At 42.5% G+C, this 5,000-nt stretch overlaps 1 protein-coding gene across 1 annotated transcript in view; it reads left to right on the forward strand.

Moving 5' to 3' along the window:
* The window catches only part of LOC145408793 (insulin-like peptide receptor), a 47,758-nt gene that overhangs the window by 1,004 nt on the left and 41,754 nt on the right, over positions 1-5,000 (forward strand). The gene's annotated exons all lie outside the window — the stretch shown is intronic.

A 5,000-nucleotide genomic window follows, 5' to 3' on the forward strand; every position in this document is an offset into this window, starting at 1 on the left:
GTGAGAACAGCATAGTGTAATATTTCTCGCTTCACAAATGCATACTGGATATTTTCTCAATAATGGGCAAATTTTATAGGATCCCCAAAGCTATTTCTAAGTAGACTGAGGCCTGAATCATCGAAATCCACCAGTGTAAAAAAAAATAATAATAATAATAATAGCCAGGGGAATTTCTTTTTTTTTTTTTTTCAGTAACCTTGACATGCTGGGGGAAAAGAATATTGGGATGCTGAAAAAGATGAATCCCAGAGTGTCCTCAACATAAATCGTACCTGCAAGGAAGTACCAACACCGCGCCTTTGTTTTAACCTGACCAAGAACCCAAGCTTCTCCTTTTGGCTCATTTGAAGGCCATGTGTAATCAGACTGAAGGGGCGATTTGACTAGTAACCAAGTAGACTCAATCCTGTCTCAGAACTACGGCTCATCGAATTTCCCTCAACCACGACCTAATAATTCATTGTGGCAGTGGCCCAGTTCCGTCAGATGAAAACAAACTATCATAGTTATCCAGGCTTACCTTGAACTGATGGGCAGTCTCCATGATGGCATGATGTTAAACCCCCACTGGTTGTTCTTCATGGCCCATTCACTGCAAAAAGCAAACAAATAAATCAGTACTAACACTAATAATAATAATAGAGAAAAAAGTGGAATGAACGCCTATTCCTACTCCTATCGCTTCATTTCGAGACAGGCCACGTCCGCACTGTAATGAAATACTTAACCCACGTGCACTATAAATCTAATATAATGCTGAAGCCGTCATTCTGGAAGGAAAAATTACATACTTTCATCCGGTTACGAACAAAGCAAAAGGGATAAAAACCCAGCGGCTCTCCCACGCACCGAGAAATGACTCCACACTCAAAAAAAAAAAAAAAAATAGCACTAGAAAAATCAGGACGAGTGGCGGGACACCATGCATAATAATGACCCCGAAAAATGCAGAAAATTAGGAAAAAATACAGAGAGGTCAGGGTGGCAGTGGAACACGGGGATGCCAAGGGAGGGAGGGACTAAAAGGGAGAAGAATTTTTAAGTATCGGAGTGCCAGTCATGGGAAAGGATGGCAGGGGGAGAAATAAAAAAGGCATGAGAAAAATATAGACAGACATGAAAATACACAGCGAAAATAAAAATAAAAGAAGCAAGGACAATGGATAATGAAAATGCAGCTAATAAGCTATAAAGGAAAAGAATAACTGACGCGCGAAATGCCAGTCATGAGAGGAGGGAGAAGGGAAAGTGATAGGCTACAAAGAAGACAACAGAAGACAATAAACAAAGGAAAAAACATGGAAGTGAAGAAAATAACGATGAAAAAGACACGGAGCACAAAAGACAAAGACAACAAGCAGGCACACTCTGAAAAATATCGATACACAGAAAAAAAAATCACTTTAAACATTACAGTATTCCTCCTTCTTTCCTTCCTTCCTTCCTTCTTTCCTCTCCTTCCTCACAACCATCTCAGTCAACCAAATCATTCACTTACGACACTCAAAACCTTTCTCACCAAGCTCAGTCTAGAAAATCTTCAATCATCTTACAGCATCCTTCACAGCAATCTTTCCCCTTTCTCAAATAGCCATTCACTTAAAAGATCCCTCCATCGCTCTTATCCTTCCCCCCTCCTCCTCCTCCTTCTTCCTTCCACCCCCTCCTCCTTCCCTTCCCTCCTCCTTCTTCTCCTCCCCTACCTCCCTTCTCCTTCCCCCAGGCCCTTTGAAAGCCCAGTTTATGTGATCACCAACACAAGTGGATGGTAATGAAGCTGTGTGGTACAATCTGCCATCATTCACACTGTGTCTGTTCTGGCGGTGTCTTGGGTAGCAGTTTAACTCTTTTAACATGCTGTCTGTTCTGTTTTTTTTTCTAATCTCTTCTTGCGGTGTTTGGATAGCACTTTCACCACGATGTCTGCTTTCTGAGTATTTTGCCGGTGTCTGCTGTTCCATTTTAGATCATGAAATACGTCTTTTTAAATATACTATCTATCTATCTATTGCCAGACGCCATAATCCCGTAAGGAGTGGTCATTTGACTTTGAGTTATTTGTTTTACGGGGAGGGACACTAACCCTCCACCAACCCACTTGTTGACACGTAGGCATTTTTAAATATACATAGTCTATAATCTCGGTGACTGGGGTGGAATCTAAATCCTTTCAACGTGGTCTCTTTTTCGGTCTAATCCTCCTAACGGTGACAGGCGTGGAATCAAAACCCTTTCAACGCGGCGTCTGTTTTTCTGATCTATTCTACTGGTGTCTGAGAAGCACTTTTTTCTTTTTTTTTACCTGTGCCTAGGGATGCATATGACCTCCAATTTTGGGCCAAGTTGAGGTGAACGAAGTATATTCTGCTATGGGTACTGTAGTGACAAAAAAGTGTGGTATTTGTGGTAGGTGTGGTAGAATTTGAAGGTGAAGCAAGCATACCTGTTGATTAAAGTACGTGTGTGAGGTGTGGCAGGTGCAATAGACTTTAGAAGTTACATAAGTAGTAATGCTCTACGTAACTGTGGAAAATGCAGTTGCTGTGGGAGTTGTGTGAGGTGTGGTATGTGTGGTAGTTGTGGCAGATGCTGTGGTTGCGTATGGTGTGGTAGGTGTGGTAGTTGTGGTGGTTATGCGAGGTGTGGTAAATCTGGTAGTTGTGGCAGGTGCTGTGGTCGCGTAAGGTGTGGTAAGTATGGTAGGTGAAGTAGTTATGGTGTGGTAAGTGTGGTAGTTGTGGTGGTTATGCGAGGTGTGGTAAATGTGGTAGGTGTTGTAAGTGTGCAAGGTGTGGCAAATGTGGTAGGTGTGGTAAGGGTGGTTGTGGTGGCAGGGAACACAGTCCATTTCGCCACTGTTGTGCTTCAAGTCACGAGTCTCCACCAGCAACACCCGCCCCAGACACGAATTCGGCTCCCCTTAACGACCTGCACGCATTTAAGTGATTTCGGTGCGTTAATGTTCGGCTCTACTTGGTGTAACTTTGGCACTGGATTTGCGAAAGGTAGCTCCTGTGTGTGTGTGTGTGTGTGTGTGTGTGTGTGTGTGTGTGTGTGTGTGTGTGTGTGTGTGTGTGTGTGTGTGTGTGTGTGTGTGTGTGTGTGTGTGTGTGTGTGTGTGTGTGTGTGTGTGTGTGTGTGTGTGTGTGTGTGTGTGTGTGTGTGTGTGTGTGTGTGTGTGTGTAGTGGACAGAAAAGTAATTAGACACTCAGCTCTCAGAAATCTAACACCCCTTTAGTACAGTGACAACATTTCTATTTTTAAACCTGGAAGCCATTTACTAGTTGGGTGGTAACCATATCATCAGAGAGACGTCCGGTGACCATGTGGGCCATGTCGCTCCTGTTAAAGCAATAAGGGATGGGGTGATAAACAAGCAGGCACAATTTAAATACCATATACAGCTTTAACACAACTCTTAGCTGGAGAGAGAGAGAGAGAGAGAGAGAGAGAGAGAGAGAGAGAGAGAGAGAGAGAGAGAGAGAGAGAATAAAATAAAAGAGTTAACCTTGAGAGGATTTATAAAGGCAACATTAACACACTAAAAATAATTGTCTAACATTAAAACAGCGTCCCTCACTTGGCAGGATTATAAGCAAAAAGAAAAAACGGGAATTTTAAAAGGGACAAGAACTGAATTCCTGGTAAAAGCTACACCTACACTATTTCTATGAGAGAGAGAGAGAGAGAGAGAGAGACGCACACAGAAAAAGACAAAACGGCAGACAGACAGACAGCGAGACACACACAGACAGAAAAAATAAGGGAAAATTCAGCTAAGGTAATCATACTAATAACACTTCCCCTCATTACAGAAAATTGCACAAACATTCTCACTCTCTTGGGGTGCATTCTTTACAGTTTATATCTTTTTATTAGGTTACCCTGAAAAACAAAAACACATAAACGGAATAAAAACATTCTCTCTCTCTCTCTCTCTCTCTCTCTCTCTCTCTCTCTGCCATTTGATAACCTTGTTGTTTTCCCCCGTCTCCCGGTTTTTCGAGAGAGAGAGAGAGAGAGAGAGAGAGAGAGAGAGAGAGAGAGAGAGAGAGAGAGAGAGAGAGAGAGAGAGAGAGAGAGAGCACTAATGATACGAGAAGCAAAAGGATCTCTCTTTACACCAGGAGAGTTTTGGTGTAATTTTTATGTTAAGCATCCGGATTTACGCTGTTAGCTCTCATTGTACAATGACATTCACACCAACATATACTAGTTGTACATACATGTGTGTGTGTGTGTGTGTGTGTGTGTGTGTGTGTGTGTGTGTGTGTGTGTGTGTGTGTGTGTGTGTGTGTGCATAAACGTATTCACTTATATTTATGATGCTTATTGTACAAGCAAAAGAGCACACACACACACACACACACACACACACACACACACACACACACACACACACACACACACACACACAAACGTGGTTTTTGTCATTATTTATGAGCGTCTGTATTTTTTTTTTTTTTTTAGAGTGTATACTGTCTTATTTCCATTACCCCCCTACTTCTTGTCGGTCCCTTCTCCTTTTCTCATTATGTTCTCTCCTACAGCACTTTCCTTAATATCCTACATGAATTTTCCTTTTTCTTCTTTCCCCATTCCTGATTCTTTCCATACACCGCCCCTTCCATTTCCGCTTTCCGCTCCCTCCAATCTCTAACTTTCTCGATAATTTCCTTTCCTGATCTGTTTTTCTCATAATATTTCCTCTTTTCGTCCACATCCCCTCATTGCTCTCTCTCTCTCTCTCTCTCTCTTCTTCATTCCTTACACCGTCCGCGTCTCCTCACTCAAGTTCTCTTTTTTTCACTGAGAGACTTGACAGTGTTCTTTCCTCACTCTTTTATCTTCACCCCTTCTCTCTCTCCACTTCTCTCTCTCCTGTTCCTATTTTCTTGCTTCCTGTCGTTCTCCCCTCCCTCTCCATGTCCCTCATTCTTCCTGCCTTCTTATGTCTAGCCTGCCGATCCTCCAACGCCTTTCTGTCTTGCTATAT

This window comes from Coenobita brevimanus, chromosome 78 (genome assembly GCF_032717465.1).
Source record: "Coenobita brevimanus isolate Jiangsu-jjx chromosome 78, ASM3271746v2, whole genome shotgun sequence".
Taxonomy (NCBI): Eukaryota; Metazoa; Arthropoda; class Malacostraca; order Decapoda; family Coenobitidae; genus Coenobita; species Coenobita brevimanus.